General features: G+C 33.9%; 1 non-coding gene across 1 annotated transcript; it reads left to right on the top strand.

Annotated features, from left to right (window-relative positions):
* The first annotated feature begins 2460 nt into the window (after positions 1-2460).
* On the top strand, positions 2461-2567 carry LOC131489392 (U6 spliceosomal RNA). The gene has a single exon (XR_009250528.1). It is a non-coding gene; the product is annotated as a U6 spliceosomal RNA (small nuclear RNA).
* The last annotated feature ends 8184 nt before the right edge of the window (positions 2568-10751 follow it).

The following is a 10751-nucleotide window of genomic DNA, read 5'->3' as shown; positions in this document are numbered from 1 at the left end:
AATAAGTTTGGAGATATAGCAAGTAGGGCCACAGTTTAGATCCAGATCATCACAGTAAGAGCCACTCTTAAATGTGGCAGGCAATCCCCTAAGTCCTGTACTACAATGCCTCACTGAAAGCACATAAGACAACTCTTCCATACTCTCACCATAGAGAATAACCAGAGCATCGTCATTAAACAGCTTGAAAGTGACAAAGCTTACACTTGAACATGTGCTCTAGCAGCCTGGTCCCTAACCAGTACATGAGATTGCCTCCTTAGGGGTTAAAGGAAGCAGAATCCTGTTTTATCAAGTCAGAGGGTCTGATTTTTTTGAGAGACAGTAGAGAGGAAGTGTAAGAACAGAAACCCACTAATATGGCCAGACTATTGAGTTCCACATGAAAAGATACCAAGTCAAAATTATTTAGTGGCAGGTATGACTGACGGGATTTTTAAAAAGAACAATTTTACTGAAATTTAATGAATATACCATTCAGTTCATCCACTTAAAGTGTGTGATTTACAAAAAGACAAAAAGTAACAAGTATTGGCAAGGATGTAAAGAAAAAGGAACCCTTATATACTGGTGGTAGGAATGTAAACTGGTATAGCCACTGTGAGTATGAAGGGTCCTCAAAAAACTAAAAATAGAAATACCATATGATCCAATAATTCCACTACTGGGTATTTCCCAAAGAAAACAAAAACACTAATTTAAAAATATATATGCACCACTATGTTTATTACAGCATTATTCAAAATAGCCAGGATACAAAGGCAGCCCCCCCACACACACACACACATAGTGGACTATACACAGACATAAAAAAGGATGAAATCATGTCATTTGAGACAACGTAGATGGACCTAGAGGATATTATGCTAAATGAAATAAGCCAGACTGAGAAAGCCAAATGCCATATGATTCCACTCATATGTGGAATAAGAAGAAGAAGAAGAAGAAGAAGAAGAAGAAGAAGAAGAAGAAGAAGAAGAAGAAGAAGAAGAAGAAGAAAAAGCAGCAGCAGCAGCAGGAGGAGGAGGAAGGGGAGTAGAGGGGAGAGGGAGGGGCAGGAGGAGGAGAAGAAAAAAAAAAACGAATAAACAAAAAAGCAGAATCAGACCTATAAATACAGAGAACAAACTTATGGCTGCCAGAGGAAAGAAGGGTGGGGAGGGAGGGCAAAATGGGTAAAGGGGAGTAGGAAATACAAGCCCCCAGTTGTGGAATGAATAAGTCACAAGAATAAAAGACACAGCATAAGGAATACCGTCAACGATACTGTAATAGTGATGTAATGGGACAGATGGTAGTTATACTTGTCATGAACACAGAACAATGTATGAACTTGTCAAATCACTATGTTGTACTCCTGAAACTAATGTAACATTGTGTGTCAACTACACTAAAATTTAAAAAATTAAATAAAGTGTTAAGATTTGGTGGTTTTTATTATATTCACAAAGCTACACAATGATCGCCAGAATCAAATTTAAAACATTTTCATATCCCAAAAAGAAACCCCATTCTGAGATGGAGTGACACATATTGCAAACCAAGGATCCACTCTCCATCATGTTTAGGTCATAGAAAATCACGGTAAATCAGCTTCCATATGAAGGACAGTAACATCTTATATCTGTAATTTGCATCATGCTTTAAAATATGTGTTCACATGTATAACTTCATTTGGTACTGCTGATGCAACCCTGTGCTGTTGTCAGTGGAATATTGTCCACACTTTATAAATTAAAACTCAGAAATATTATATGATGGCATTAACTCCTCACAGAGGAGAACCTAAAATCCAGCTCTCTTGATTCTAAATCCTATAAATCCTGTAACTTTTTTATTGATAATGTTTTATAAATTATAGATAAGCCAAATATATCCATCTCTGAAATCCAATAACTTCAAAAAACTCTCCTATGGCTCAAAAAGTAGTCAAACTTAAAAATTTTTATCTGAATACCTATGTTATTTCTTTTTCTATCACTGCTAGCCATCATGATGTCACTATACAAATGAAACACTTATTCATCCCTTTTCCCACTTATTAAGTGTCATTTAAAAAGTCTGGAGTTTGTGATATTATGATTGTTACCATGGTAATGAACTGCAATATCAAACTCTATTCATAAATCATCTGTAAGTAAAGCAAACAAAAGAATGAGACTAAACACTGAGAGTTTCTTTTACTTAGAACCCATATTTAATAATAAAAATGTGTGCAAAAATTAAATTCAACATTTACTGCATGCCTACTATATACCAGGCTTTGTACCAGTTTCTGGTAATATAGAAACAAATGATACCAGTTTAGAGCCATTAGCACCAATTACTTTTTCAGCAGTTTGCTCTTTCAACTAAGGCTATGGTTGAGTTTGCCACTATCTCGTTTCGATATGTAAGCTAATAAACTAAAAATATAGGATACAACCAACCAATCATTCATCTTTAAAGACAATGCTATTAGTGCTCACTTCAGCAGCACATATACTAAGATTGGAACGATACAGAGAAGATTAGCATGGCCCCTGCACAAGGATGACACGCAAATTCGTGAAGCGTTCCATATAAAATAAATAAATAAAACAAAGATAATGCTATTAAATAATACTTAAATCCACTTAAGTATTTAATGAATTTTAAATCCATTAAAAATTTTCACAATGTGTTTTTCCATTTAAAAAAAAAGGTTATAAAATAGTGTTTATAGTGTGATTATAATTTTCTTCTCTAGATTTTATTGTGTTCACCTAAAATGACATGATTCAGAGTTGAAGAATGCATTTGCTTTTTAAAAATCAACACACTAAAAATTTAGTAGCTGATAGAATGATATAACTGGAAGTCTTCAAATCTGGCAGCAGAAAGAATAGAAAACGCTTCTTGCTGAAAAGACCTCACCTTAAGCAATTTTCCACTAGATTACTTGATGGACTATTTGGAATTTTCCATTCCATTTATTTGATGAAGGCTCTTCAAGAGTCCCAGTCAATTAAAAACAAAGAAACAAGAAAGAAAAAACAACCCCAAAACACTTTCAGTTCAAATCTGAACATATTTTCCCAGTAAATCAAGCTGCCATTGTAATGAATTCCTTCATGTAAACTTTCTAATTGGCTATCTTACCAAGAAAAGAGTTTTTTCCAGAGACCAAGCCTGGCTCCAAAGAGCCCCACCAATGCTTCCTTTTCATAGCAACGGGGCTGAGAAATGTTTGCTCCAGGATCACAGCATTGAGTAGAAGACACTATTCTGACTCTTCCGCTGTCCTCAAGTTTCCTTTTAAGAATGGAAGGTAAAGGTAAAAGATAGGCTGGGTTCAAGAGTCCTAATAGAGAAAGAGCAGACACTTGACTTCAGACCCTAAGTTCTCAGACCCACTAAAAGCTTATAAACCATCATTACTCATGAAACCCACATAAACAAAGACTATTTATACTTTCATTTCACAGGTAGGGATAAGACTGACTGCTAAATCTAATATTAGTTTAAATAAACCAACTGTGTACTATGTTCCAATAGTACATAAATAACTAGAGAAAAATCTAAATGAAACAGTGTTTTATTTATTATATAAGAGGAGGGATATTTCTTCCTAAGAGAAAATGGAAAGTAAAGGTATCTAGACTATTTTTTAAAAACTGAGGAACATCAAACAATGTATGTTCTTAAAAACTCTATAAATTAGGAGATAAAGTCACCTGCTAAGAGTATGAAGGCAGCGCTAGGGTTGAAGTTAAGGAATTCAGGGGAGAGCACAAAGATTTAGAATAACTAGAAAACAAGAATTGTCAAATAGCTATGAAAACCCATTTGAGTTTGAATAGCAGGAATCTGAAGAGACCAATCAGCATGGTTTAGTAATTTCTCAACCAATGTTCAGGAGCCCAGAGGAGCAACTAAAAGATATATTTTTGGGTAAGCTAATCAGACCTGAACTTTTGGAAGGAGAGCCCCGAAGACGGTCAAGGAGGGAAAAGACTGGGAAGTCTAGGGGGGTATCATCAACCTAATCCTATGCTAAGAGTAGGCTCAAGTTTTAACAGAAGGCAATCAGGTAATTAGGAGAACATAAAGGGATAGTAACTAAACTGCCACTTCTGTAGGCAGAAAGGAGTTGGTAGATAGTAAGTAGGTTGTGGTCAGAGTTACAAAGTCTATGGTTTTAAAATACTGGAGAATAGCTATAGTGAAGCTAAGCTCCAGGGTGTCATTATGGGAGGCTTATGTAGAGCTAAAAGTCAGTAGTTTAGTAGGGGCTGAGGAATTGTAAGGGTGAGGTATTAGAAGGCACATTAACTAGAATGTTAACTCACCCAGGATGATGATGAAGCAGAGAGCTACTTTTTGACTAACCTATTAGTCAATCCAAAGAATTTGAATTTTGTGCTGGAGATGTGGTGGGACAGAGTTCATGATGATGAAGATGAGAAAAGACAATATAAATGTACACTTCAAAGGGGAAGGATAGTGGGGTGCCTGGGTGGCTCAGTTGGTTAAGCGTCCAACTCTTGGTTTTGGCTCAGGTCATGATCTCACGGTTTCGTGGGTTTCAGCCTCACATCGGGCTCTGTCATGACAGCATGGAGCCTGCTTGGGATTCTCTCTCTCCCACCCTCTTTGTCCCTCCCCCCTCACACTGTCTCTCTCTCTCAAAATAAATAAATAAACTTTTTTTAAAAAGGAAGGATATTCAGTGGGGACAGAAACTACATGTTCCTTGGTAGTGAGGAGCAGAGACATGCTGATCCCTACTCCTTTTATAAAACGTTAAAGAAATTGCCTGGTGTAACATTAAAATTAATGAGCCCAAGAGCCAAGAAAATGAAAAATAACCATTCACACATTTTCCTTATTTTTCCCTTGTGTTGCTCTTTCGATGGCCCAATGAAAATAGCATTAAAATGATATTATCTCAACTCAGAATAATCATTAAAAAAAAGAAAACTATCTACAATACCTTTTCAAAGTAATGATAACTAAAACTGTAATAATAAAGGCTTTGAGGAACTGGTACTATTCCTGGAGAATTAGTCAAATATTGAGAAGGTTCCCTGAATAGCTCCTATTTTTCAGATCTCAGCTCAAACACAATTTTCTCACAGAAATTCCCACCACCAAGACTTCCTCATAGTAGTCATGATTTTATTCTTTTACATTTGTTTGACTTTGATGAACACCCTCCTCTGCACTACATTGTAAGTTTCATAAAGCAGTGATTTTAAATTCTTTATTCTATATATACTCACTGTCTGTCAAATTGCCCACTACAATGAAATATCTTTTGAGTGATTTAATGAATGATATTTGTCTAAATTCCCTTACGACCCTAAACCAGGCAGTTTAGGTTTTATTCCAAGATTTTAACAATCAGATTTGGTATATGGGACATACAGAATTTTAAAAATGCAGTTATAAAAAAAGTGGTAAGATCAAGGGAGGATCATTGAAATTGGCCACTTAACTGCGTAGTATTTAAAACTACTTGGTCATATCTTAAAATTATAAGTGCATTTTTATGATGATGGCATTTTTGCACCAAGTAAAGGAAGATGCTAACCCACATCTAAATCCCACTTTAGACATAACTACTGTAACTACTAGGTCCTTCTAGAGCCAGTATGCACACGCCAGACATACACATTCTGTACCTGCCATGTTTCCTCTCCCCTGGTTTTGGAGAAACTGATGTTAAAGCCTATATTGGCGAGACCAAGGAGTTACATAGCTAATAGACATGTTTCCTGAGTATGAGCATTTTAGTAGTAATCTTAGGTCTGAATCAAAGGTAGAATGTTTAAGCTAGGATGAATGAAAAGCAGGTGCTGACACAGGGAGCAATGGGGAGATAGTTTGAAGAGATGCTTCTTCAATTAGTAAATCATTACTGAGTAGGCATCTCTGACTAGAGTAATTCAAAAAATTCAATAAAGAAATAACACAGGGAACATATAGCACCTGACTCCTCTTGTTTTAATTGGGTGTGCACTCTGATATTGATATTGTTTAATTGGATCAGGTTGCAATAAGACTCCAAGGTAAACATATTTTAATGTACACAAACAGAGCTTTAAAGAAAATTATCAAAATTACAGTAATCACTTAGCAACCTAATATCTTTCCATTTGTCTCTACAACAACTTGCTAAGGTCTTAAGCAAATTTAGATGGCTAAGTTCTGAGCTAAGTTGTAAATTAATAGTTATTTTGACTTTAAAATACCACTCCAAGTTTAATTACATTAACCATATCTAATGTGTTTATTTACACAGACATCAACCTCTTGAGCTATTTCTTGACTTGGTGACATCTGAATCTACTTTTACATCAGCATTTCTTATTAAGGATAGCCAATAATAATAACTAATTAAGGTACAAGGAGCCCTGCTAATGCAAACTGAAAAGTCTTTAGTGTGAATGAGATTCATTAGGTTCACTGGTATGACGCTTAATGTTAGTATCATAATAGTTTCATTTTTTTCTTTCTTAAATCATTTAATTCTACTATAATCTGAGAATACACTGAAAGATTCCCATCCTTTGAAACTTGTGCACCTTGCTTTATAATTCATCATATGGTCAATTTTGCTAAGCATTCATGGGCATTAAAAGGAAGATAAATTCTGTCATTGTTGATTCTGTGTTCTACATAGCTCAGTTATTAATTTTGTTGTTCAGATCTCTTGTTGTTGTTTCTCTGTTGGATAAATAAATTTTAAAACTAGAGCGAACTGATTTCTAAGAAATCAGTAGTAGGGGTGAGATAAAGAAAGTTTGTTGTCTCAAGGTTGTCTCCAAGACTTTTGGTCTGAGCCATGGGAAAGATAAATGGCAATTAAATGAGATGGAGAAGAAAGAAAGGAAAAATTTCACATGACTTACATCTTCCTGCACATCTGATGTTACTGTTTCTCTACTCCACCCCCTGCTCCCCATATCTTGAAGGACTTGATGCCAAATGAATATGCAGAGATGGTATTTAGCTACACTATAGGATAAGCTAACACACAAGATGTTCCCTAACTTCTCTTCTCCCCTTCTCATAGTGTTTTCCCATGATGTGACCTATGAAAGAGGCTAATCTTCTAACAGACCCAGGAGAAGTGAAAGGGAGCTACACGATATTTCATGAAAACCCTCTAACAGAAATGTGATTCATTTCATTATACAGAAAGGATAAAATTGCACATAAGCAAGTATTTCATTAATTTACTTGAACATTGCATATCCTTAACATATACCATAGCTTGTAATCCATAGATGCTGCAAAAACATAATGAAATGACATTCAAGCTTGTATAAATGTCAGAAAGGTTTAAGGCCATTTCTCTACACTAATAGCCCTCACAAGTTTATTTACACCTCTGTATAGTTTTTCATTTCTATAGTAGTTCAGTGCCTAAACTGAACTCAGAAATTTGAGGACCTTCCAACAAAAACTGAATATATGTGAACATGAATAGACAGACATTTAATAAAATCCTTTGAAATAATTATTCAATTTCTAGGTCAGCCAGGTCAGGTCAACATTGATAATTCAAAGATGTGATGTGTCATGAACAAAGACATAAGGTTGACAGCAGTGATGGCTGCTCTGTTTAAGCAGTGATGGAGCTGATATTTATGATTCCCATTTTATTTTTTTTAAGTCTTTCTAAACTAAACTAACATGATGTACTAATCTCTAATAAAAACAAGCCTAATTGCCTCTCATTTGGATTACAATCATAAAGGTCTTTTTTTTCCATAAAAACACTGCTCATTCTTAGATTACAGTGTATTCATTAACAAACCTCTATAAGTTATTTGTTTCTTTTTTCTAGTTAGAGAGAATGTAGCATTTCATTGCATGAAACTGAACTCAGAGATTAAACCTAAATGGATTCAAATTGGAGGACATTTTGTTTTCTATACATATCAGGATGACAGTAGCATTTCCATTTTAAGGCAAAAGGCAATGCAAATAGGAAGTAAATCAAAATTTACATAAATATTACAATTTTATTATTTTTCTACCCAAAGCTGTATTATTCTATTATATGAAAAAATCAACAACAGAAGTATTTAAGAACTCACAAACCTTAGAACATGTTTGCACTTTTGTGTTGTTATGTTTTCTGAGAGCTAATAATAACATTATAATTTTGTGTCTGTGGACTATCTTGCCTAGAGTTAACACTTGAGTAAAAGACTGAAATTCAAAAAGTTCATACAAACATCCCAAACACAATTCTGAGAATCATTCCACTGAATCACCTCAAGAGTTTAATACATGAATATAAGTGGTAGCATCACATTTTGTTCCCTGGACCTAAGCTCATTAAAGCTCAATTTTATTTCAGAATGGAAGAAAATGAATAGAAGGCTACATTTGTCCTTAAATAACTCAAGTAAATTATCTTAAAATGATTCAGTCCTTCCTTGTTTTTATATCTTCCTTTCCCTCTCTTCCCCCCCACATACATCCCCCCAAATGAAAGCAATCTTACAGTCAATAGCTTTTTTTGTTCTTAGTCAAAAATATAGTAAACTTTGCTTTGGGTGGTTATGCCAAACAGTGGAGCCAAGAAGTAAGAGAAATAGACATAGGACTAGAAAGTCATCTCAAATTAAATTAGAGTGTTTTAACAACCTAAACATGCTCTAAAATCCTCTCCAAACTATCTTAAGGATTGGGGACTGCTCTCATCCCACTGTAAGCAGCCAACTTTGACAAGTCATGATCTCACAGTTTGTGGATTCAAGCCCTGGGGGCCCGGGGCTCTGTGCTGACTGGTTGGAGCCTGGAGCTTGCTTTAGATTCTGTGTCTCCCTCCCTCTCTGTCCCTCCCCCGCTTACTCTCTCTCTCAAAAATAAATAAACATTAAAAAATAATTATAATAAAAATAAAAGCTCCCACTTTGTGTCTGGATAACATTATCAGATTTTTATTTTCAAATTGTTTCTTCCATTTCCCAAGTAAAATACAAAAACACAAAAACATAATATCACAACAACACTGAGAACAAAATTGATGAACAACTTATTCTTAGAATCTATTGCAAGTCCCATGGATAAGTCTGAGAATCACAATGGATGACAATCTCAATATTTTTTATTTTTTTTTATTTAGTACCTCTCTCCTGCTAGGTTATATTAGGAAAATAACATATTAAATTATATTAACAATGATAGAGAGAAGGGAAAGAAAGTGAGTTAAGTTATGGGATTTACGTCATGGGAACTCAGATAACAACATGCAATTATGGAATCAGACAATTAGATACAAAATAAATATTTTTAATTTAAATATAATACTAGTGAAATTTTAAAATAGGACATTTACCATCACAAATACTGCGGAAACACATGACATATTTAAAAAGGCATAAAAGAGAGAAATGCCAAGGAATTAACAAAAGAATCAGAAAACGCAACAGAACAGATATACCTATTGCAACAGTAAATCTAAATAGCTTAAATTCAGCACTGTAAAATTATTTTAAAGAATATTAAACAAAATGGCACAAATAAGCTAAAAAGAAAAATGATAGGTCAAGATATATATAATAAGGTAAATACAAAGAAAGACAGGTAATGATAGTAAAATTGAACAAAGGAAAACTCAAGTAAATACATTATAAATATAAATAAAAATAAATAAATTGATAAATATTTCAATTCATAATAAAGTTATGTCTATTATTAAGAATGTTCCTGTAATGGACAACTTTCTCATAGAATAACAAATATAAAATCTATAATACACTTTAATGTATATTTAGTTTTGAGAGAGAGAGAGACAGAGTGTGAGCAGGAGAGGGGCCGAGAGAGAGGGAGACACAGAATTTGATGCAGATTCCAGACTCTGAGCTCTCAGCACAGAGCCCGGGGACTCAAACTTACGAACTGTGAGATCATGACCTGAGTTGAAGTCAGATGCTAAGTCACCCAGGCTCCCCAAAACTACAATACACTTTAAAAATCGACACAGATGGTAGCATTAGAAGTCTATAATATACCCTCCTTTGAATTTCAGCAAATGTAGTAGGCAAAAACCGAGCTACTAAGGATGTTAATTATATATTGATTTAGATTATTTTATGTTTTATAGATAATACAGAGTATATTGTATATTGCAAATATTATGCTTTTAAAATAAAATACATAATTGCAAAATCAATATATTTAACTACATGAAATATCAAAAACAAAATTAGTAGAAAAATTAGAATAATGTTTAACATAAATAATACAGAAAGGGAATTAATTTTGTCAAAAATATAAATTATTATGAAAAACACTAGCAATCCAATAGAAAAATGAGCAAAGGACTATTACTCAGAGAATATAATTTTTTAATATAAATAAATTTTAAGTTTGCTATTCATCAAAGACATATAAATTAAATTAGCAGTGAAACTTGGGGATGCCTACTGAATAAGTCCAATTTTTAATATTAAGCCAAGTAAGAATGTCATAGACTGAGCCGTCTTTTATATTGCTTATTTCTGGGAATAAGTAAAAAAACTTGAGACTTGATAATGTTCAACACTTCTTTTTTATCAGTAAAGAGTAGCCCTGTGGAAATTATACTAAGTACATAAAAAAATGTAAGCACAGAAATGCTCATTGCAATATTATTTATGAAAACAAAAATATCTAAAACAAATTCATGATCTCTTATCTGAAACCCTTAGAGAGGAATTTTGGGGGGATTCATCATTTTTTTTTTTTTGGACTTCATAATGCATAGACTAAGCCCCTGCAGCTTCAGG

This window comes from Neofelis nebulosa, chromosome 1, assembly GCF_028018385.1.
Source record: "Neofelis nebulosa isolate mNeoNeb1 chromosome 1, mNeoNeb1.pri, whole genome shotgun sequence".
In the NCBI taxonomy this organism is placed as follows: Eukaryota; Metazoa; Chordata; class Mammalia; order Carnivora; family Felidae; genus Neofelis; species Neofelis nebulosa.
Note: the sequence above shows the minus strand (reverse complement) of the source record. Positions and strands in the feature narration are given on the sequence as shown.